The sequence below is a fragment of the Xyrauchen texanus genome, chromosome 26, assembly GCF_025860055.1.
Source record: "Xyrauchen texanus isolate HMW12.3.18 chromosome 26, RBS_HiC_50CHRs, whole genome shotgun sequence".
Lineage (NCBI taxonomy): Eukaryota > Metazoa > Chordata > Actinopteri > Cypriniformes > Catostomidae > Xyrauchen > Xyrauchen texanus.
The window spans coordinates 17,849,041-17,875,428 of record NC_068301.1 but is presented as its reverse complement, the minus strand read 5'-3'; the positions used below and the strand labels follow the sequence as shown (position 1 = coordinate 17,875,428).

Sequence of the window (26,388 nt, the reverse complement as noted above, 5' to 3'; positions counted from 1 at the left end):
AATTATGAGAAACTAAATCAAATTTATGAGATTAAAAAGTAAAAAATTATGAGGTACTAAATCATAATGAGATAAAGTCAAATAATGAGATAAATGTTAAAACCTTTAGATAAAAAGTAATCTCATAATTATTATTTAGAATTTAATAATTATGATTTTGTATTTCATAATGGTTATATATTAACTCATTATTACTTAAAATTCATAATTATGATTTATGAATTTGAATCAAAACAACCTTCTGTTATTATTTCTTTTCACACAAATTATGTTGCTTCATCAATATTCAATAAAAATAAATATATATTTTTAATCTTAATACACTTTGTGACCAGCTAAAAAGCACATTTCCTTTAAGGTGTGCCTTTAGCCCCATCGTACCCCTATTAGCCTACACTATACAAGTCTGTATGTCAAAACCATTTGACTGCTACATAAAGTAGCTCATTCCCTTTGTGTAGATCTGTAGACAGTACAGTTATTAATGCACCATGTGACCCCATATTGCAGCGACTCACTCAGCTACTTTGTGCGTTGTAAATCTGCCGTAAGCAGCACAAACCACCGCTAGAGGTCTCAACTCCAGTGTTGACAAACAATAAAAGAGTTCAGTGCGAACGTCAAGACAGCCAGGTTCAGAAAACCCCTTCGCGGATATATGGTGGACACAGTTTGCGATTTGTCAGGTCAGTAATCTTCTAAAAAGGGATCTCCAGTTAACCATCAAGCATCTTGCGACTGACGGGACAAAGCCGTTCCGGTCCCGTACAGGCTACCCCAGTACAGTCCTGCAAATGACGAGCGAGATACATACTGTATAATACGCGTGACTGTAAACAACAACCGGGATCACCGCCGGATGACAAAAAAAAAAAAAAAAAAAAAAAACACTACGTGTAAAAATAATAAGACGAATCGTTTTTTCTTGCAGGTGCACATGATAACGATAATTATATCTTTGCCCAATCTTTAACGTTTTTTCCTCTTTCTTTTGCTTGCTTTTATTTCTTATTTGACAAACTGATCGGACAGTGGCATACACTGAACAATAGCCTACGATTCTCTTGACCTACTTACACCAGTAAATCGGCATGCATTGTTGCACCCCAGAATACTAAGTGCAACAAAGGTGTGAAACTGCGTTATTAATTTTGCAGTATTATTGACATGCACTGCAAATAATGTATGTCTTGCTACATAACATAATACAATTCTACAGATTCTAATATATCCTTAAATGCGCATCTTTTCATTATTATGAATGACAATATTTTAACCCTCAGTGGTTCAGATAATAGCCAATCAAATTTCGCACGAATCGCTCATATGATTGCTATGTGGCCTAAAATCAACAATCTAAAATTACATATCGGATATTGCAAATAAAAAGAGTGCTGTCTTTTTTGATACTCTGTAAGTTTTGTGCACGATGTCTAACTGCTCGCGACGGTTTCAGACCACGGTGTTCTTCAAAATGCTCCAGTCGATCGTCCTGATGGCATGAAAAGGGAGTTAATATGGCTGTCCACAATTTATCTGTCAGTGTAGTAGTAAGCTCTTCTTGTGCTGCCGACACGACGCGCTGCATAACAACCTATTTAGTTCCCATCATTTCAGAGCTTCTTGTCCCCTCCCCTCCAGACATAGACAACAACATACACCTTAATAGGGGCGCGTCTCCGACACAGCCGCCGACCAATAACCCGTCTGTCTGGGCAGAGACCAAGGGGATGAGCGCTCGCCGAGGCCCAATCAGCGCTGTTGTGTTGCCTGCCGGTGCCGGGGACTGGTCGTGAGGAGCTACAGCAGCGCTTCAGGATCGGAGAGTGAACCCGGAGCCAGAGGAACCTGAAGGGCAAAGGCGAGTCAGGTGAGTCCGGGGATTCGAGCGAGGCCTAGCCGGTATCGGAGCGGATTAGAATTTAAACGCTATATGGTTTACACACACGGAAGCTTCAGGTGATGCAAATGACTGGGGTAAGGAGTACAAGGGATCACCGTTGCATGGTTCGGAGAAGCCAGACAATAGCATAGCAGCATTTGCGTGGAAAGCAAAGCGCTTCTAACAGCATGCAGCAGTTCAAAGTGGCTGGCTAATACTATAAAAAAATTCTCGGAATTGCGCCGTGCCGTGTCGTAAATCGAGCGGCTCGCTTTCGAGAGCGATTCCGTGGAAAAGCCGTTACGTTCAGAAAGCAACTTTAAGAAGTTTGGCGGTTTGTATGTGTGAAATGGGTTTCATTGTTTCATCTGGTGTCTCTAGGGGTTAACTCAGATTGGCGGAGAAAGCCTCGCGTCCTCCCGACTGTGGCTACAGTAGTGCAGTAGCAGCGGCTCAGACACAATGCAAAATCCCAAAATGTACACACTTACTGCGCCATCTAATTTAATCTACCAGACATATTCAAACAATATCAGCTCAGACGTACAGTTTAGGGTCTGTTTTAAGGGAGCGAGTTTTCTCTGAACTGTGTTGAGGGCACACGGATGGTTTACGGTGAGCCTTGATGGCTGTATAATTAGAAGAAGAAGAAAAAAGATCTCGAAATGCATCAGCCATTTACGTAAGTGAGGACGTTCTCTCAACTTGCTCCATATGCACGCAAATGGCTGCCAAACACTTGACAGACGTGAGAGTGAAATCTAATTCCAGCGTGAATGCAGGTATTGATCGGAGCCTAAAGGAGTCACTGATAATCTGTGGGAGATGACGTTTAGAAAGAAACTCTGATCAATGATATATATACGGTCTGTTAGTCGTGCTCTACAAACACATCAAAAGTGACATCAAAATATAGTCAGTGGCTTGCTGTAATAGTCTGATTTGCAGAGTTTGGCCCCTCAAGATTTTATAAATATGCTTCTAAGAGCCATGATAATAGTTTGGGAGTTTTTATTCTTATAATTGTTTTATACTTTATAATTTTCTTTATAGTGTACAACTTGATCTTACAATAAAAGTCCATTTGAATTTGACATAATTTTAAGATGTTATACAACATCTGTCTTTCCACTTTCCACTTTATGTCTTTCCACTTTATGAACAAATTATTAATTCGCTAATCCAGTCAAGTTGTTTTATTTAACATTTGCACTGCTTACACAGGGTTTACTAAGCAATGAAATGCTAAGGACGGGGCTCATATTGCAAGAAAATGACAATAAAGACAATTGTGCAAGAACAAAACACAGATACTGAATGTAAACACAAAGGTAATAATATAAAGTACAGTGTAATATAAATATATGTTAATTTTAAAAAAAATTATAAAATCTAATAGCCTAAATTTGAAGTACATGTGCAATAAATAAATAGTACAGATCTATAGACTGTGACTGCTTTTTGGTAGTAGAGCAACCAATTAAACAGTAAAACCAGTAATAGAAGGTGAGCAGTGGCCACCCCAAAAGTTATTTTAAAGGAATATTCTGGGTTGAATCCAAGTTGAACTGAAAAAACAACAATTGAGGTTACAGTGAGACTTTTAAAATAGAAGTGAATGGGGCAAATTGTTGGAGGGTTTAAAGGCAGAAATGTGAAGCTTATAGATTTATAAATGTTCTTGCATTAATTCTAGTGTTAAAACTCATTATTTGAGCTGTAAATTTGTTTAAAACGTTGTTTTAGGGTTGACAGAGTTATGTCATCATGGCAACAAAGTTGTAAAATTGTCCATAACTTTACACAGAAACGGTTAAGTGATTTTATCACTGTAAAATCTTGTTAACTTGCATATTGTTTACATCTTGACTTGTGGCTATTCTTTTGAAACGGTGAGTATTTTAGCATTTATGGATTGGCCTCATTCAGTTCTATTGTAAGTGCCTCACCATAACCCAGATTTTTGCTTCTTTTTTTAAGAAAAGGAGAGACTTTCCTTTCGAAGTCTAAATGCGTTTTTGTGGTAATTAATATTATGCCACAAATGCTGACAATTGAGCTTGATTTGAATTGAACCTGGAATATTCCTTTAAGTTAATGGAATTACTTCTAACAGTCTTATGTAAATTCTTATGTACTCTGATGCAATATTTTGTATAGCATTTGTATAGTTTCACAGTTTGACAAGTCACAGAGAAAAGGTTCTTTACCCAATGCGATTAGAGTTATAACACTTATTGTGTGATGTGAATAAGGTCTATTCAGAAGTCATAGAACATGTACTACTTTAAGAATGACCCTGTTAAAATCATACCAATGTCTCATGTAGTAATCTGTGTAAACAAAACTAATAAAACAAAATATTTTTTAGCAAGTGACTCATCTGATAAGAACCAATTGGTCTGTTTTCTGCTAATTTTGAAAAAGACTGCTGCATACTGTGAGGGGCGCCCCACTAGTATTACATCCTCAAGAGGGGTACAAACAATGTTCTTATTGACTGTTTTGCTCAAAGGCATTTTGTGTGGACTGTTCCTCCCCTTCTCCCCCTCAGGCGGAGGATACTTGGCAGTGTGGTATTTATTTTTCTACCTCTTTTTGGGCTATTCATCAAGCTTATGGCCATTGCCTGTGAAAGGATTTTATGAAGTTTGTTCTTTTTAATTTCCATGGTGCATGGGCACCTTATTGCTAGTGACTGTCTGGTTTTGTTAAACCTACAAAACCTGTGAAGTGCGGTGCCAAGTGATAAGATGGAGCTGAGCAAAGACTCTGAGCTCAAGTTATCAATGTAGATTTCATCATAGATCTGTCACGGTTTAGAAGTTCCTGTTGAAGTACTGCTTAGACCTGCATTACACCAGATCTAATAGTGGTACAAGGGCTTCAGTGTGCCATTTTAATTTATTTTGCTAAATATATGGAGATGTTTGCCACTATATGTTTAGGCCTTGTTTTGTAATGGGGAAAAAAGGACATTTGTCATCATTTACTACACCAAGAAGAAAAAAAAAATCAAGTTGGTTTGGAACAACTTGAGAGTAAGTAAATTACAATTGTTAATTTTAGGGTTGACTATCCCTTTAGGTATTAGTTTAAGTGCAGAATAGCTATTGACAGTACACCTAAAATAAATGCAAGACTATGCGGGACAGTTCCTTTACAAGTAAAAATCACGTTTACAAATGGATATCAAATTGGACTCTTGAATCAGAAAGAGAAGTTGGCTGAGTTTCAGGCCTGCTGAATGGTCAGAAATGGTAGTGTTTAGAATAAGCAGTGCCCCCTTGGCAAACGTTTTGAATAGACACAACAATATGACTTGCTCTGTAAACATGCGCCATGAGATTTACAGCAGTGCAATATGATGATGTGGACCAAGTTGTGCTAGTTTTGTAAAACAAACCCTCACTGCGACAGTTCTGAGAGATGAGAGGTGGGCGCTGACACTTGCATGTCCTCCCATTGATCTCTTAAACTTCAGTGCACCTTCAGTGTCAACTCTGTTTTAAAACCAGTGAGAATGGCTCTTTATTTTCGCCATGTTCACATCCAGCAGAGTCTTGGTTTTGTGTAAGAGTGGGTTTAAAAAAAGACCCAAAGGACTGAAGTGTTAGGTCCAAAGGGTTTACTTCATTGGCTCTTGTGTAAGCTAGGGGCTGCTGCTCTCCCTTTTCAAAGATAAGGCTTATGGGTCAAGGAAACAATATGACCCCATGTCTTTTGGCTTTATAAAGCAGGGTGATGGACAACATCATTACCTCAGACCTTCCGATTGACATCATAGAGAAATTGATTAGCCACCCAAATACTCACAGGAGTGTTTACCATGCTTCTTGATTTGTGGCTGATGTTTTTGACTGCAAATGGCTGTAATGTATATCATGCAAGTTTTCAATGGTTGATACTCGCAGTTGTGCAATTTCATAATTTTGTCATATTCATCATTCAGTCAGTATTTTAACTGAAGTTTCCAACCATTTCCTTTTGGTTAAATTTGTAATCAATTGGTGTTCATATTCATACTAGTTATTTCTCATTTTTCTATGATAAATGATCAGTCTGTAGGCTACACCAAGTCAGGCAGTTTTCCCTTCTCATTGGCTGTAAAGAGTGAATATGATTGATACCTACTCCAAAAAATCAGTGCTCTTTTCATGACCCATAGTTAGTAAAATTAAGACCCGAATGCCTTGTTTTGAAAAGAAAAAAATCAATGTAATTACATCTTAATCAGAAAAATAAGGTTTATTTCAAAATCCTTTGAAAGAAAAAGACTGGTCAGTTGCTAGTACATGCTGCTAATTGATATGTATGATGTTAATGAATGCTTGTGAAGCATTTAATCTAAACAGAAAATGAATACTAGTATAAATTAAGTGTAATATTCTCAAACTGTTTCTGGGCCTTTTTGGACTTCAAACCAACATGGAAACCTAATTGTTTGTAAAGCAAAAATGTTACATCTTATAAGAGTCCACTGAAACGTGACATGCCTTTATAAGTAAATAAGTGTAGGTATGAGTATGATTAAGCCAAAATAAACTATTTAGAAACCAATATACTGTAGGTGTCATCCTCAAAGTTTCATTTGAGATAACCTCTCGAAGTTGTCAAACAGATTTTGAAAATTATTATACTGTGCTATTTTTTTAGAGGTATCCTAAACCCTTTGGTGGTCGTCAGTTAACACCTGATCTTCTTCATTCAGGTCTGTCAGTTGCTGATTAATTATTCTGCACCATTTTAGTTGTTATCATAGGTGGGCACAGTGAGAAGGGAAAGATAGGCAATGTTTTTTTGTCAACTGTAATACATTGCATGTATGTTGGTGCGCTGGTCTTGTTAACACCTGAATGGGGTGACTGCATTCTGCGGGCCTCATGCAAAGCTTATTAAACCCCACACAGAAACAATCAGCCCAGATGAATGGCTTCCTGTGAAGTTTAATTAGAGGGCCTCCCTGATGCTTTAGCTGGATAAACAGCAGCAAGAAACGACATGACGGGCCTCTTATGTTGATTCTTGAAGAATGCGTATATGCAAAGAGTGGGAAGTCCAACCGGAAACTTGCACAGTTGCTCATGAAAGTAGGCATGAATCATGTTGGCATCTTTCCGTGGTATTTACACTTGGTATTTATCACTTCATGCATTTTACTGATGAGATAGCTATCTGATTATTACTAGACCTAGTGTAAATGCCCTCTGAGATGGATAGGAATTAGAGGTTGCAAGACTACTGATTTTTAATAGTCAACTAGTCGATCCCAGTTGAGTTAAGTTTGACCACTCGTAACATTAGATCTACGTTCACTGTAGTGTAATGGGTTTTAGTTAGTTATATGTCATTTAAAAAATGGCAGTGTAGCTATGTGTCATTAGGCTTTAATGGACCCCAGGCACAGCCTAGCTTGCTTATAGGTTGCCATGGAAACACGTGTATGTAGTTTGATGCCTGAGGGGAAAATTTTGAGTGACGGTCAGAGCATTGCTTTGTATGTGAACCAGGGCTGTGTCGATACAATCAAGTAGAGGTCAACCGATATATCAGGCTTGCCAATTAATCGGCACCGATAACAAATTTCTGGAACTAACGGTCATCGGCTGAAATCCACACCAATAGGTTTTCCCTGTTGTGTCCGGTGCTGAAGCAGCTGGGAAGGGTCCGCTGCCGTTAAACTGTATGAGAGTGGCCTCTAGAGGCGAAATAATCACTTCACTGATGCCTTGTGGTGTTTGTTTTGACATGTGAGACTACACTCTGCATGGAGTGAAACACTTCAGATGCGGATTTAAAACATCAACAACGAAAACGTATGTATGCTGTACACTAGTAGAACAGCAGTATGTAAGTCAGACAAGGCTGAGAGGATGCTAACATTAAAGCTAACCTCAAGCGGTTGGAGCAATATGACAAAAATACATGCAAGTCCTACCCAAATGTTTAAATGTCACGATTGTTACATCTATTTGCATTAGTTTATATCCAGCTGGTCACGTTTATGCATTCGTTAGACAGCTAAGTTGCATATTTAAAGCTAGTGATGTGAGAAAGCAAATTAATAACACGTAGTCGAGAGAAATGTATTAACAAATCAGAAACGCATCTGATATCCATTAAAAATGTTTATCCTCACTGTAATACGATGATTTCAGATCGATCACATTCTTGTTATAAAAAAGGCTAGACACAGTGCAACAAATACAGTTTAACAGAAAGCAGGTGTCTCAATATGCTTTTAAAGTTCTTTTTAATTAGACACATCATCTAAAAAACAGCCCTCCTGTATGAGATGCTGAATAAACAAAAACAAGGGAAACAAAGACGTTTACATAGAAAAACAAATGGATGGTTGCAAAAGCGTTTGATGTGAACAGCCCCTTACAGTAGGAGGAGGTACTTGGCCATTGCGTCTTGCTCTCTTATAAGCGTTTCTGAGATTAAGCAATGAGATGTTTAAATGCTTTGTCCGGAAAGATGTGTGAAATCCTCGCGTTTGGTTCCAGTCTGTTGTGTTCCGTTTGTTTGAACAGCCCCTGGCCTGGGCTGATCGTCTGATCCGCTTCACCACCAAGTTCAGCCGAATACCACTGCTATCTGTGAATATTGCTACCCTACATACAACTGTAATGAATAAATAACAATGTGCTAATTCGCTGTTATTATAGCTTGAGTCTGGGGTAGTATACTGTGGCATCAGTGCAATGGTAACACCATGTTAACTGCCTATTGAAGAATTTCCTCCCATCATTTTACTTTTGACTTAACATTTGAGAATATGGACTGACTAAAACATATTTATTTTATCCACATTAGTTGAAAATAAAATGCTTTTTTTGTATTTATTTTTTTTACAGCCAGAATAATAATGTTCTATGCAATAATATAACGGGGCTGTATAGTTTGTATTTATTGTGCCCTCTTGTGGACTAAGGAAACTACGTCAATTTAACAACGTCATCTGACTTTAAAATTATGCATAGCGCTAGTATTTCTGTTATATTTGAAGGCCACTTTGCATGTATTGGAGGTTAATGTAATATCTGTTTCATCTTTATCAAAAGTACATTTGAGACACTTAAGTTCTTTCGGTGCAGAATCATCCATTTCCACTCCCACTGGAAAGTTTCTGAAACATGATGGGAGGGGAAGAGTAATTTCTATTTATAAGTAAAGTGATAACCGATTGGATGATTCAGTAATAATCATCTGGAAAGTGCTTCCTGATTAGTCAGAGATACTATAACCGAACCCCTAAACCTAACCCTAACAAATCAGGAAGAGCATGCTTCAATAATGTGATTGAGTCTTTCCTTGCCATTTACATTTTGGAAATCTGTCACCCACTCTATTTCCCAAATAACAGGTTTTGTAAATCACATGAAAGCGACTAATCGACTTCAGGCTGACAGTGTCGACTACAGTAGATATAGTAGTCTATGCAACCCCTAATAGCAATACCATCATTCAAACTACCTTAGGATAGAGTTTGAGATGCATACAAGTAGGGCTGCACAATTAATCAAAATTAAATTGAAATCGCGATATGACCTTGTCCTGTTATTAAATGCAAATGGATGCGATTTTAATTAAATAAATAGTTTGCTCACTTCAAAGTTTATTTGCGCTGCTCTGTCCAGTCTATGTAATTTTAGAGCATTACTTCAATGTTTTCAGAGCTGTGCTCCACAACTCCATCTCATCCTTAGAGTAACCGAAGTGCTCAGTTTGGTTCCGTTTGCTTATGTGCGTTTAAGCGCTTTATTTACACTAAACCAGCGCATCCTGCGTGAAGCAGTTTTTATTATCATCTGCAAGAGCAGCATCTCAATCTCCGCCAGACGCAGGTATCATAATACTAATGCGGAGTAAAAGATGGAATATCATTTTAACATCTTTATTAAATGTAAAATAATTCCTCCATTCTCCTGTCATTGTTTTAATCAAGTATCGCCATTATTATTGGAGATCGGTATCAGATGTTAAAATCCTATTTGGAGCGTCCCTAATATTCAAGTTGACTGGGTTTCAAAAACTAAAGATGAACACCCTGAATGAGACCCTATCAGCCTATCACAAGTGTAAATGGTAAGGTATACTTAATTTTTCTGTGTACCGTTAAGTCTCTCTCACATTCAAGCATTTTAACCTTTTAAAGTATACTCTTTTGACCGCAAGCCTGGTGAAAAGCGTGTGGACTGTACTAATTTCGGAAATTGAAAGTAGCAGTAAGCGGAATATCGAAGTATACTTTAAGGCAAGTGTATACTTCGTTTTTCTGAGTGCAAGATCGAGCACTTGGCCTTGTGCTTCTGACCTCGAGCCTGTACGGAGATACATGTGCACTACGACTGCTTTGTGATACCCTTTAGTACAGTCAATGCCTGGTGCATGTGCCGACGATGCACACATCTTTAGGGAATAGTAGATCTGATTTATATCCATTTTGTTGAAACCCATTAATGTAGCCAAGTGTAAATGGAATGTGCATACTCTGATAGGTCAAGACGCATGAAGTGACTTTGTAAAAATAGGCTTAAAGTGACAAAAGATGTTTTTAGGTTGATGTTTTATTTTTGTCTCTGTAGTTTCCCTTTTGTCCTTTCATGGATAGTGTCTGGCCATTCCAATCATAAAATAAATGAGTTTTTCCAGCTTCTGGAATCTGCTTGCCACTAATGCTCTGGATTGTTGTTAATTTGCTAAACCTCTCTCAAGTGGTAGTTCTCTGAAGATGAGATGTGGACTACGTTAATTGCAAAGTCTCAATGTATTGACTCTGGCTGAAAAATTCAGAAGTATTGATTAAGGCCAAGCTGTTTTCATCAAACGGCAGTGTGTTGGATTGTAGCGAGACAGAAGCTGTGAGTGAATATGAAGCACATAGACCTGTTTTACCATTAGAGCGAGGTGAAGGTATAGAATCCCCTTATGACTTTCGTAGTGTCATGTTCTGACTGCACTTGTTCGAGAACGATGGAACTGAGTTGATCGAAAGACTGCTGGAACCTTTAATTCAATGCAAGATAATAAAAAAGCGGAAGCCATATAAAGCATTTCTCTGGAGCCATCTTCGATTTCATGGCCTGGAGGTTCATTTTTCTATTAATATTGATGGACTTGACCTTGTGTATAGCATTGCATCACTTATTTAAGCTAAACCTGACTGTTTATTTTTTTATTATGCAGTCATGAAAACTTTTTTAATATACTGTATATGTAAGACTGTGTACCTGATCTGGTTTTAGTCATTTTTGGCAACCTCACATCATCAGGTGTCCCTGTACTTTTTTGTCAGTTCAATAATGTTACTTAGGCTGAAACTCTGAAGTCAACTTCTGGTGGTTGACCGCTATGGGTTTTTAAATGACTGATTCTGACACCAATATCTTAGCGTAGGATGGCTTATATCATGTGTATATTAGTGCTGTGTATCGATTCATATGGGTATATTACAGTTATAAAGTCCCTTTTGCTTACATATCAAAGAAATTCTCTTCCAGCTAATGCTGATAATACAGGGGACCTACTTACTAGGTACATTAGTAAAATATGAATGTTACTAATGATATTTGTTTAGATTTTTATTGTTTTGTACACATTTTAGCTTTTATGATATATTGCACATATTATATTTTGTTACGTTTATCATTTAATTGCATAATTTGTACTATTTACAGGTATTTCCATCCACCACTACACTGTTGTCTGCTGAGCTGCAAAAAGATGCTCTGCTTACCTTTCAATCTTCTGCGTTACTGACTGCACTGACAAACTAACTCTGCACTGCTTAACTCCGCCCTGTCAGCAGAACCACCATCAGTTCATAGTCCGCTCTGTAAACAGTGGGTTCGGAGCGCACTCTGCTGAACAAACTATGTTATGACACCAATTCTAAAGCACTGTTTTCTGCATTATATCTGTTTTGTAAAAGTTTTCATATCACTAAACATATACGCCGTTACCGATATATCTGTGAAAGGCTAATATCGGCCTATATATTTATATGGTGGTTTTGGAGCAGTGGCCTCTTCCTTGCTGAACAGCCTTTCATGTTAGGTTGATAAAGGACTCGTTTTACTGTGGATATAGATACTTGTCTACCTGTTTCCTCCAGCATCTTCACAAGGTCCTTTGCTATTGTTCTGGGATTGAATTGCACTTTTCGCACCAAAATACATTAATCTCCAGTAGACCGTATGCGTCTTTTTCCTGAGCGGTATGATGGCTGCGTGGTCCCATGGTGTTTGTACTTGCGTACTATTGTTTGTACAGATGAACATGATACCTTCAGGTGTTTGGATATTGCTCTTAAGGATGAACCAGTCTTGTGGAGGTCCGCAATGTTGGCAGATTTATTTAGATTTTCCCATTATGTCAAGCAAAGAGGCACTGAGTTTGAACAGTTTAAGATTGACCCACTGAAATTGTGATGGTCAATTAAAAGTGAAATAATCTGTCTGTTAACAATTTTTGGAAAAATTTCTAGATGTCCTAAACGACTTGCCAAAACAATAGTTTGCTAATATGAAATCTATGGAGTTTTAATGACTTAAAAGTGTATGTACACTGACTTCAAGTGTGTGTGTGTGTGTGTGTGTGTGTGTGTGTGTGTGTGTGTGTGTGTGTGTGTGTGTGTGTGTGTGTGTGTGTGTGAGTGTATATATAGTATGTGTATATATATATATATATATTATCTACATACATATACACTAGGGCTGCACAATTAATTGAAACCGCGATATTACCTTTTGCGATTATTAAATTGCAAAGGGCTGTGATTTAATTAAATAAATAGTCTGCTCCCTTCAAAGTTTATTTGCTGCTCAGTCCAGTCTATATTAAATTTGCGCATTGTTACAGTGTTTTCAGAGCGGTTCTGAGCTCCACAACTCCCTCTCATGCTTACAGTATCAGAAGTGCTCTGAGTTCGGTTCCATTTGCTTACATGCGCTAAACACTTTATTTACACTAAACTGGTACGTCCTGCGTGAAGCATTTTTTTATTATTATCTGCGGTAGCAGCATCTCAGTCTCCGCAAGGCATAGGTATCATAATAATATCGCAGAATACAAGATGGGGTATAATTCAAACATCTTTATTAAATGGTTACTTAGCAAACAGCATTAACAGTAACACCTGTAGAGTCCAGAAACATCTCTTCATTCTCCTGTAATTTGTTTACCTCACGAGAGAGCGTGTCGCCCTTATTACACTCCCCGCCGAAACAAGCGAAAGCGGAACTAATATTACCAACATCCAACAAAATGAAAAGGTTGGAACATACATGTAATAAATCTATATAAAATATTTTGTTACTGTAATATAATGCATTGCAAAATTAAATATAATGAATAAAAATTATTAAATGAAATTGTGACAAACTAACCAAAATTTTCACTTTAAATTTAATTACACCAATAGGTTATCAGTTCAACTTCAGTTTGACATTAAGCCTCATTCTTTATGACTATCTTATATATATATATATATATATATATATATATATATATATATATATATATATATATATATATATATATATATATATATATATATATATATATATATATTAGTAAAGAATAGTTGGTATAAGCCAACTAGTTTGTATGGCCTAGAAGAATATAGTGTAACCATTATATTTTGTGTTTATTGAATTATTCAATCAGCCAACATTATTTTTGACAGCAAAAACTAGGCAACAACTATGGTTTTACCAACAGGGAAAGTTTGTCAACGGTGACATTGAGCAGAAAGCTTACATATAACCAATTTTGACAGAGCTGCTGATAAAAATGTTAATGATTAAAAAAAGAATTTATTGATTAGATTAAATGAAAATTGGAGATTTAGTATCGGATGTTAAAATCCTGATTGGAGCATCCCTGATACTCAAGTTGACTGTTTCAAAAACTAATGATGATGATTAGTGGACTGAGATCCCATCACAAAATGGACAAAAACAGGTACACAGTGTATGGTAACATTTGAATATGAAGAAGATTTGTTTCACTGTTCATATATTTATTTGTTTGTGGGTGAACTGAAAAAAGGTCTAAGTTTGGTTCTTTTTAAGAGGTCTAAGTGTGAAAACCCCAGTAGCCTTTTTGTAGTTGAACATATGGAAAACATTAATATTTTTTTAATCGCAGTTCAAAATCACAATCACAATATTTTTCTAAATAATCGCAGTATGACTTTTTGTCCAAATCGTGCAGCCCTAATTGGTACTTTAATTCACCAAAGTGGCATTCAACTGATCACAAAGTTTTGTCTGGACATTACTGATGTAAAAAAACAGCACCATCACTATTTGAAAAAATATTTTTTTTATTAAAATCTTGACAGGTCCCATTTCCAACAGTCATCACTCCAACACCTTTTCCTTGAGTAGTCATGCTAATTTGTTACTAGAATTGTCTAAGCATTTTCTTTGTGTTTCTTTTTGAGTTGCCACAGTATGCAATAGACTGGCATGTCTTAAGGTCAATATTAGGTCAAAAATGGCAAAAAAAAAGAAACCTCTTTCTCTAGAAACTCGTCATTTAATCCTTGTTTTGAGGAATGAAGACAATACAATGCTTGAAATTGCCAAAAAACAAAGATTTCACATAAAGGTGTACATTACTGACTTCAATGGCAAAGGACAACTGGCTCTAACAAGAACAGAAAAAGATGTGGAAGGTCAGATGTACAACTAAACAAATGGATAAGTACATCAGAGTCTCTAGTTTGAGAAATAGATGTCCTCAGCTGACAGCAGGAAACAAAGAAGAAAACAAATTGTAATAGTAATTTTCAATTTAATTAATGTCCTGACTATACATTGTGATCAGTACCAATTTCTTTCCATAAGAGCAAAATCTGTACATTATGCCAAACATTTGATCGTGTGTGTGTGTGTGTGTATATGTGTGTATATATACACACACAGTTTAAGTCAGAAGTTTACATACACTTAAGTTGAAAACACATTTTCTAACCACTCCACATATTTCATATTAGCAAACTATCGTTTAGGACAACTACTTTCTGCATGACACGAGTCATTTTTACAACAATTGTTTAAAGGCATTGTTTCACTTTTAATATATATCACAATTCCTGTGGGTCAGTTTACATACATTAATTTAACTGTGTCTTTAAGCAGCAAATTAGATTCTGATAGGCTATTTGGAGTCAGTTGTAGCTGTACCTGTGGATGTACTTTAAGGCCTACTTTCAAACTTAGTGCCTGTAATGATCAAGAGAAATGGGATGCACCTGAGCTAAATTTGAAGTGTCATAGTGAAGGGTCTGAATACTTATGTCAATGTGGTATTTCAGTTTTTTCTTTTTAATACATTTTCAAAGTTATCAAAAATCTGTTTTTTGCTTTGTCATTATGGGGTATGGAGTGTATTTTAGAATTTTATCATAAGGCTGCAACATTACAAAATGTGAAAACAATAAAGGGGTCTGAATGCACTGTATGTAGGAAATCATGACCACTCGCATTAAAATAAAGACTCCATTCATATCAGTAACCTTATAAAAGCCGTTTTATGTACATTGGGGGCTGCCATGTTAGAATCACATGACCAGCGAATACTACTCAATCTCAATAACCATCCTGTTATTTGACACTTTCGCTCTTTGATTAAAGTAATCATGTTTGACTGTGAATATTACATTTCTACAGTGGCATCTGAAATGTATATCTATTGATTTGAAATGATGCTGCATCCAAGCCGCTAGGTGTCAGTGTAAGTCCAAGATGACACAAACATTGTTAGATGTCACTAACAAAAGTTACTGAGTGCACCTTTAAAAAGTAAAACAAGAAAAGAAAAGCTTCAAGAGATGGTTCTATTATGCACATTAGCCTATACCGGTGCCTATTGTTGTCACAGTACCAAAATTTCAGTAGTCAGTACCCATACCAGTGAAATTTCACAGTTCTCGATACCAATTTCAATACCACAGAAATAATTTGCTAATATTATAATGTGCTATTGAGAACAATTCTTTAGCCTGTTTAAAGTTAAATTTCAATGTAAATAATAAATTAAAAGATATGCATGTTTCCTTCGAGTTTATAGCACTTGTTTGTTTTTTTAAGCAGGGCCCAATTGAAATCAGCTTTATTTTATTTTATAATTCCATGTTTTAAAGTTTCATTTAATTTAATTATCCAAATGGTGCCTAATCAAAAAAAGTTCCTCTTAAGTAAAAAATAGAACCATTACTTTTCAACATTCCAATGCATTTAACAAACTTTTATTCAGTACAAAAGCACTCTTACTTGTGATATATTGCTTAGATTTTTATTATTATAATCATTATTCATGAATCATTATTATTATAATTATCATTATTCTAATTTCTACAGTGATGATTGCATGATTACTAGACAGTATATTTATTTTGCCATTTCTTTAATTTCAGGCGTCTTGCTTTTATTTTTTTTCCGGAACTGTTCGCTACATGGCTCATTATGATCGTTAAAGCACAAATGCTGTGATGTAATTATATAAAAATAAGACTTCAGTGTGGGTTAGTGCTCTGCTCTGTCATCACTCATTCAAAGTGAATGATTTCCATAGTCTGGACTTTCCAGTGTATGAGCGGTCTGCTTCACATTCATTTAAAACTCATGAAGCTAATACAGACTAAGATTGACACATTTTGCAGTTTAATAAACACACTATGCCATATCACGATTTTAATTTGATTAGTTGTGCATTTCAGTGTAAAAGGAGTGACGGAGCACACTCTCAAATAAGCATGTGAGCATTTTAAAGCAGCCATGTGTCCGTTATAATGCACGCTGGTACTGGGTAGAGTCAGTGCTTGGTACTACCGGTACTGTAGAATCACTGGTATAGTTATAATACATTTACAAAATAAATTTTTGATAAGTCTTTTTTTGCTTGTTTTCCAAAATAATATATATAAAACTAATTTAATACAATGTTCATTTAATTAAGGAGATATACTGCAGAAGCAAAAATTGTTATCGAAGAATGTTTCATACATTTTTTTTTACTTTTATGCATTTGGCAGACGCTTTTATCCAAAGCGACTTACAGTGCACTTATTACAGGGACAATCCCCCCGGAGCAACCTGGATTAAGTGTCTTGCTCAAGGACACAATGGTGGTGGCTGTGGGGATCGAACCAGCAACCTTCTGATTACAAGTTATGTGCTTTAGTCCACTACGCCACCACCACTCCATGATTTTTAATCAGGGCTCGACATTAATGCTTGTCTGGGACAAGAGAATTTTACTTGCCCGACCAGATAAGCAGACTGATTAAAACGTCAATAACGAATAATTATCTGGCTATATTTGTGATGGCCTACTTCTGTCACTTGTTAGAAAGTTCCTATTCTTCTGCTATTGAAAGCAATCCAGAGATTTAATTAATATATTAGTTAAGTGTTATTATTTGTTGCGGTTTTGAAGCTGGTATTGAGAATCATCAAATTTCACTAACTGGATATTCAGCAAATTCCATTGCAAAATATGTCATAAAAGCTGTTCAATCGGGTTGTGACTTTTTCCTGATGCCTTTTGTATCGTTAGTTTAGTGTTAAAAATGCCAGTGTGAACGCCAAGCGAACCAGGACTAAATGTATCCTTTTTTGTTTGTCCAGACCAAGAGAACCAAACTACAAGTTTACACATAACATTCAGTAAATAGTTTCGTTTTTTTGCTATCGGCCGATTAATCCATTATCAGACTACAGTGAGGAAATGTGCCTCAAACCCATCGACAAGATCCACAAGCTTAGTAATCGATATTTGAAAAATCCAGCTAATTTTATAGCAAATATTTTTTCAAATTTAAACGAAGACTCAAAATTACATACACATACAAAAAAACATCTTTACTGGTTTTATAACAACTTTAATGGTGGGAAAACCAAAAATAAATGAAAGCCTTTTGAAGAAATGTCTGAAACATGCTGTACCTGTGGCCGGTAACCTTGATAAGAATAACAGCAGACTCGCCGTACTTGCGCAACAGCAAGATTCAATTCCCATAATCCCTGAACAAATGCCTCTTTGTCTTATTACCACGTTCAAGTAGATTAACAAATTGAACCTTAGCACATATAAGCATCCTCTCCGTACATCTCCGTACGTCTGAATTAGGAGGTGTGCGTGATCTTTTTTTACTGGTACTGAGGATGGGGCTTGTGCGAATGCAGAAATGTGGATTTACTTAGTTGTTGTTCTATGCTCACCCTCGTACTGTCCATCTCTACCAGCCTATCTGCTTTTCCAGAGTGCTAGATTCTTGGTGGAAATAATGTTTTCCCAGAGTGTGTCTCTGAGTGCCCATTACTTTGAGCGTCAGAAGGGAGACTCTGCAGATTTAATCGCAATTTGATAAAGCACTGGTCATGTTGGAGTGTTCTAAGGTAGTGTGCACAGATTGTGGACTCTTTATATTCTGTTTTAGGGGGGAATGTGTTTATTTTTATTGGTTTTGCATATGCTTGATTTGAATATGGCAGTTTTTTTCTCCTGTCCTCACTACCTAATTCCACCCCATTTTATAATCTTTTTGCTACTTCGCTCTCTCCAGATGGCTCACGTTCCAGCATTTTTTCCTTTTTTTCTTTTTGTTTAAACAACGTATGCCCCACCCTGTGGTCTGAAGTTCCGCAATGAGCTGTCTTGTCAAGGTGCCAGGTTTTCGATTCAGCGTCTCATAAGAAGTACATTTTCCTCTTGCTGCCCCCTTTGGCCCCCTCCTTTTCTCTTTCTTTTTTTCTTTCTGTCTGTCTGTCTCTCTCTCTCTCTCTCTCTCTCTCTCTCTCTCTCTCTCTCTCTCTGTGTGTGTGTTCGTGTGACGTCCTGACCACTAACGGCTACATATTAAGAGATAATTCCATACCCTGAGGTTACAAACCGGCTTAAACTGGCTCTTGCATTTTGACTCCGCTGGGTACCCTGGGTGAAAAAAAGATATTGTAACTCCCTGCTTTTTTTTTTTTTTTAAAGGAACAGGAGAATAATTCTCACCAAGAATGACATCAGTTCAGTCGGCAGTGCCTGAAACAAACATGTCATGCCTTTATTCATGCTACAAGGCTTGCTCATCCATAAAAGCACAGCCAGTCAAAACGTGGGTGACTTCTTGGCCTGATCTAAAATGTGGTTATTGGAAAGAATTATCTTTTTACGTTTGTCATAATTAATCATTATTATTTCAGATTTGCGTTTTGCACTTTCGCATGTGGGTTCTCCCAGTTGCAAAAGTTTTCAATTGTGTATACAATAATGGGGCACCAGTGCCTTCTAGTTTTATCAGCTTAGCCCAAATGTTCTAGACTGGCATAAAACAAAAACAATGTTTTTCTCATAATTGTCTGGATCAGTGCCCCCCATACAATGCGATGAACCTTATAATAATGCATTTTTAGGATTGCAAAATAAATGGGCTTATCTACTTTAAAATGGAGCAGAAAATGATTCCTATATTTTTTGTTGTTGAGGTTGTATTTCTAATCAAACTCTAGAATTTTTTTACTGCAAATGTTGTCGTCATTTGACAAATTAAGCAGATGTGAATATGGAAAGGTTGCGTGAAATACCCTCATCCTTTAACAAAAATCAAAACTATCTGAGGTGAAGGAAAATGTAAAATTCTTATTCGGCCTGTTTTGGGCCTATACAGTTCCATTAAGTAAAGACAGTCAAAAACCACTGTATTAAATTATTTTATTTGCCTAAGTTGTGACCACCTTTCAACTTTTATTTGGCGTCTTTCAGCCGCAGCCATATCTTTCACTGATTCTTCCTCTCATATTAATTTTTAGATTTTTAGAATGATCCATCTGTGTTTATTTGCTTTGTGTGTTTTCTCTCTTTTGGCATGAGTATTAGATTGTGTTTCTCCTTAACCTTGAAGTCTGTCTGTATCTTGCATAAATAGGTCTCTAGCTTTATTCAGATCCTCCCCTCTCTACAGTCATTGCCGCTTTCAGAAAACCTACTGTTGAAGGCTTTCCCATACCTCTGCTTATTTTAACTGAAATTCTTTTTTTCATCCTGAGCAAGAGCAGCTGAGAGGGAACTGTCACTGGGCTTGTCCTGGCCGATTGAAGTCCGAGAGAAGATCACTGGTGAAAGAAAGAGAGTGTGCCCAATAAGGTTGAGTCTATTGCATGGCCAGTGTGATCTGGGTCACAATCTTGGTCTGAGGTTTCTCTAACAGGGATGGGTCAGCATGGTCGACAAGTAAGCTAACAACCAGATATCAATTAACAAGGTTTACTAGTTCATCTAGTTTTGTTCTAGTTAATTTTTTTTATATTTTAGTGGTGATGCATTGATTAGCTCTCAATGTGCTGTACTTTTGCCTGTTAGACCGTTTTCACAGTTAAACCCTTTTGGAAAGATATGTAAATAAATCTGATTAAAAACTCCACTACTACATCTATACACATTCAGATGGATATTTGACCATAAAGTCGCATCTTGCGCTGTTTTCTGAATGTCCCGCCACAAAAGTTGTGCTTTTAAGTAGGGGTGGGCAGTATGACCAAAATTTTATGTCACGATTTAAATCATTTTCTATGATGTACATCTCGATATAGTAAAACTTTTCTGTGAAATCTATAAAAAATTAATTACTGTATGTATTAAAAAAAAACATATTGTAATATCTGTTTTTGGATAATCCAGTAAGTGAATTAAATAGGCCTACTCTATAAATTAAACCTACCTCTTATAATTTTATCTTTATTTGGAACTTGACAAACATAGTCAAAGTAAAATAAATAAATTAAACGGCTTAGTTTTAAATTAGCCGTACCATAATGCTAAATTTCACATTATGCCACATTTTAGTCTGTTATTGTTACAAAATGTCCTCAAGAAACTCAACATATTCTCAAAGCAATTCAACAAAGAAAATAATACACAAATAAAAAAAATTACATTCAAAAAATTAAAATGTTTAATACGCTCTTAATGATTTAAAGTCATCTCTATAGAGACTATATGAATATCTATAGACAAACCTGTCCGGTTTGTTTCCTAATATCTCAAATCAATCGAACAATTCTAGTACGTAAGGGTGAAGATGTTTACCTTATATACTCCTGTATTTTGGCACATGACAGTGTTGTAGGTGTTCTCATCATCAGTGGTAGTTAGAATGTTGGGTTGTCTAGCCGTTTCAGTTGTTTGACTTCCTCAATAGCGCTTTTTAAGGTTCGATGCGCATCGATTTAGAGTAGTGCAAGTGATCCTGCTCTACACTCTTCTGTCTCTGAAGCATAAAATGTCGGAGAGCCGACTGGAATCATGCATGCGAAACTCGCATCAAACACAGATGCACTTGTCAAATGAGAAGCAAAATTATCTAAAACTATCTTTATTGTCGTTATGATATATATCGTCATATCGTCCAGCCCTACTTGTATGATGCCTGGTCTTAAAGTCAAAATTTTAAAGGCTTTCTTGAGACCCACTAGAGCGCCCCCTAAAAATGCATCTGATCTTGGTCAGGTAAACCCAAACCAATCTAATTATACACGACTGCCTTAAGACCAATTAGTCAGCTAGTCGTTTGGTCTACCCAGCCTCTAGTCAATTTTGAAATATGTAGTTTTGGACATTCAAAAACTTTTACAGTATGAAGTGTTAAAGTTAGGTTTTCCTCTATGCACAGGGTCTCCTGTCTGAAATGATCTCCATGTTTGCTATTCTGTGTGGTTTTTGTGCCTGTGTTCAGTTCAGGCCTCTGGTAAAAGCACTTCTTCTAAGGGTGCGTGGTTTACCGTTAATAATGAAGTACTGTGATACCAAAAAAAATGTAATGGTACAATAACTTCTTGTTGCAAATTTCGGTACCATATTACAGTATGCTGTCATTAGCAAAATGATATGAGATGTGACACATTTGAGATGACATCAATGATAATTAAAAAATAAAATAAAGAAAAACTATAGATATGGCCAATTGTGATCTTTAAATGGCAGAAGGATGTAATTAGTTAAATAATATACAGTCACATGCGCTGCTTGATACAGAATTAACAAGAGGTGCCGTTCTGCTCTGTCATATGATTCCCACACACACACACACACCCACACTCACGTGCACACGCCCATGGAGCTATATAATACCTGGAGAGAGCTATCTGTAAGCATCCCCATTAATTTTTATGACTGTGCTCAGCTAGCGCAGGGTTCCCAGAAAGCTAGCTAAATGGAGGCTGGCATCTTTGCTCATGGGTGCTCCGTTCTGGGATCAGGTGTCACGTGACTGATCACTCGTCAATGGGTATAGATAGGGAAATGTATAAATCAATTTCATGCTTTTAGATGAAGCACCAGATGACAATGTGCTATAATGTATTTAAATAACTTAAATTGAAATGGTTCTTGGACATTTTTTCATTTTGTCATAAAACATGGCTGCTTTTGAAGGTCGGGTGTTGTGGTTCCAGCATCTACAAGCAGGTGCTAACAGGGACCTGCTAACCAGCCAATTTCTGACCCCCTGGCGTGCACACGCGCGCGCACACACACGCAACACACTGCTGGTGCTTAATTTTCATGCAGTGTGTTTAGAGTATAAACAGCTGTTAACACTTAAATGAACTCCTTGGGTGCAGCTCAGAGTTTTCACCTCGAGAGTCGTGACGGGAGTATCCCAGCATAAATGGGAAGCTTGATATAACAAAACAGTAAAAAGAGAAAGAACTCAAAGGTCTGTCAAAACAAATCCCACTAACATGAAAGCTCTATTCAAATGGATGTGTGAAATTGAACACAGAAAAATATAACTACTATATAAAAATGTAATATTCAAAAAGTAGCAATAATACTCATACAATAACAATAATGTAATATTAAATGTTTGTATTATTATTATTATTATTAATATTATTATCTTTAAGCAATATCAGAAATGCAAGCAGCCTTGTGCCACAGATAATGAGTTTTCATTAATAATGTGAAGCATTTTATTTGATCAAATATAAAACAGCAATGTTTGGTGGTAAAAAAAAAAGATATTTTTATTTGATTAAAACTGTATGCATCAATTTGATTAAACACCATTTGATCATAACATTTAATTAAAACATTTAACATGGAATCCGGAAAAATTATAACGGAAAACGCATAATTTGAATCTGTAAGACTTTATGCAGTTCTTTTAATCGTCATTTTCTGTGCAATTTCATACAATTTCTGAGGCTTTTTATTTGTTGATTTTATAGTATCGATTTAGTATTGAGACCAAGGTACCAGGGCTGGTATCATACCGAAGCCAAAATGTTGGTATTGGAGCAACCCTAACTTCCTCATAGGTCTAATTGGGTAGAAAACCTGGTTTGGGCTTGAGGCGCATTTCCTCACTGTAGGCCATTTTAACCACTGTTGCGTCTGCCTCCTCCTGTATCTTAAAGATCTTGTTTTCTGTCTTTATTTGGTCTCTTTGTTTTCAACCTCTCTCCCCCTCACACTTCCTCCCCTTTGCCCCCTGCCACTGCCCCCACCCTCCTCCTGAACCGCCCCTCCCTCACTTGGGCAACAGCAGAACAGGAATTGATTAGTGGCACAGCTTAAAAATAGATGGGCCTGTTGTCATGGCAACGGCCACAATGAGCTGTTGTCTTGTTTAATGAAGACCGAGATTTTTAAGTGTTGTGGTTGAACAGTACAGTGAGCAAGAGAGACCATTTCTAGCTAGGTGTGTAGCAGTGTGCGCAGATTCCAGGAGGGAAATATTACCAATAATATCGTCCCTTCTGTTAAAAGCAGCAATGTTGGGTGCATGTATTATGCTGTATGCAGATGGTTGTGAGTGTTTTTCGTGTGTGTGTGTGTATACGCGTGCACGTGCAGGACAAGCTTGTGTGGGTGTGTGGCTTTGCAGGTACAACTACCAATTTGCTTTGTCGCAGTCTCATCCTTGTTGGTTTACCCTCAGGTACGTGCTGAATCTACAGAGGTGCATTAAGGTAAGGCAACAAATGCATCATGCGCTGGCAGCTCCAAAACACATTATTGACTCAACCCACATCATGTTGCCCATACGTCCCATACACATCAAGCCAACCAATTACAACCCTGTTGCCATGGGTGCCATCCACCTAATTGGCCTCATTAGTGTCAGAAACTGGCCGTATGCAAATTTTGGTCATATTCCCGGCATAATCTCTCCTCTGAGTAATATACAGTAGTAGTTAGTCTTTGTGTAGGTCGTTGGTGAGGACAATGGTCCAATTAGCGAATTAACCATTAAGCTTAGATACTGTACTCCGCTCAACCTCCCAGAAGTGTTTTTGAAATTCCTGTCAGCAGTGTAGAACTGCACTTGCGACGTGCTGTTCAGTGACTGTATGCTAATAAGGCTGTCCTGAAATTCCCTCACAGCAACCTACATTTTTGTGACATCACCTCACAGCTGACTTACAACATCTCAGTTACGTTTGCATCACATTGTATCTGGATTGTGTGTGTGATGAGAGACATGATTTATACAGATTAATATGTCAAGTTTTTTTTATTTTATTTTTTTCATTTTCATTTGCATTTTATGAATACAATTGTACAGTACTCTAGTGTGTTGTCTTAGATATGATGAACTGACTTTTTTTTTTAAGAGTTAAAGAAGGACTTTTAAGCAGCCTTTCTGCATGAAGTAAAGCTGAAGTATCATTTATTTTCGATGTGAAAATACTTTCAACCTAGTCATTTGTAGGTTGATTTCACAAAAATTGTAAACATATTGGTGTTTTGGCCAATGGTGTGAGTTTGGGTTAGAAATATCTTGCCAATGACAACGATGGTAGCGGTTTAGGAAACCTCTTTTAAAAATATCATAATTTTTGCAATTTTATTTGGTGAATTTTTCATTCTTTTGAATTTTAACTCAAACTAGGGATGCAAATGTTTTGCAAAATTGTAAACCAATAACTGCCGAGATTGACCGATTATTAACCATTATCTGAAAAGTGACCAAACTGGCATGACAAAGGCTAAATGAGTTTAGTCATCAAGTCTATACCGGCTGAATCAAATCAGACTCACATGAAAGATGTGCATATTTAGCAATATTTATTACTTGAACATTTGAATGACATGACCAACTGTATATTTCCTCAAAATTTTCAGCTGAAAGCTGCTCCAAAGGCACTGATGTCCCACTGCTCATCACATTGTCTCCCTTGCAACATAATTGAAATGCGGGGCTGTAAACATATGCTTGTAGATGTAGAGGCTTGCAGATTTTATAAAATTGTATGGTACTGCATTTTACAAAAATTTTAAGTCATCATATTGCATGATTTGCATCAGAACATGCTGTCTTCAAAGGCGAAATGGTCCCACACAGCGCACTTTGTAACTGCACAGTGCATATTTCGTGATCTTTCACAGTGGAAGACAGTGGTTAACATGTTAAATAGTGCCCTCATGCCCTATTTGATAAACCCATCTAATTGCCTCTCTTTAGTTATTTCTTTTTTTTAGTACTTGCCGATACCAATTCCGATAACTTTTTCTTTTTTTCTGAAATCCATTTAAAATGTATTTACATTTTATCATCACAATGGTGTTTACATAAATAAATAAATTAACACTTTAATCAAATGAACGTATACAATTTTTTTTTCAACATGATAATGTATTATTGGTTGTAGTAGTAGTATACAAATTAATGTTACATACTATACAGTAGTGATCTATTTCTGTCTTTTATTCTGTTTTTTCATTTAAATTGTAAAATATTATTTTGAGGTGTTTGTTTGTTGTTTTGACCAAGGAGCTCTGACGTAATGACAGCAGCTTCCCAATCCGGAAAGCCAGTCACTATTTTACTCAGTGATTATTAAACTGCAAAAGGCTACTATTTAAATAAATATGTAGTCCGTATATGACTCACACTGAAAAGTGAATTAGTGCACTGCCTGCTGTCTAGGGCTGCCCCCAACCAAAGATTTTCCTAGTCGACTAGTTGTCGCACGTTTATGATATTTATTTAATAAGTTATACATATTTTGGGGAGCATCAGGGCTGAGAAAGAATGTTATAATTAACATTTCTAATACTGTTCTACATTACAGAGAATTACTAAACCATAATAATGAGTCTTTAAAATATACATTTTACAAGCGCATGCCGGCAAAAGCCGTAATGATCCTGTATGTGTCGGAAAAACCAGCAAGGAGACTGTCTGAAGATTTTGTTAATTTATAGAGAGAAATGCACATTAGGGTTGTGCTAACAGACGATAATCTCGGGGATCGATGATTGTCAGAGTGATCGGCAATAGCTGATGCCTTCGTCGATGTCAAGACGATATTTTGCTAGTTTTCCCATTAATGTATTAAATTATTATTGTCAAATTAATATTACAAATAATTTGACCTGTAGAGACACAGGCTTGAAGAAACACTATTATATTTTTAAAAACAGATGACAGAAAAGCCATCTATGCACATGTATGATGCTGTTTGTACGGAGGCATGCAGTCTCGTACAAGC

At 36.6% G+C, this 26,388-nt stretch overlaps 1 protein-coding gene across 1 annotated transcript in view; it reads left to right on the top strand.

Moving 5' to 3' along the window:
- Positions 1–614: 614 nt before the first annotated feature.
- Positions 615–26,388, top strand: part of LOC127620010 (transcriptional repressor p66-beta-like) — a 70,595-nt gene continuing 44,821 nt past the window's right edge. Inside the window, exons 1-2 of the mRNA XM_052093065.1 lie at positions 615–686; positions 1,642–1,870. The gene's annotated coding sequence lies outside the window, so the exon portion shown is untranslated. The remainder of the gene's footprint in view (positions 687–1,641; positions 1,871–26,388) is intronic.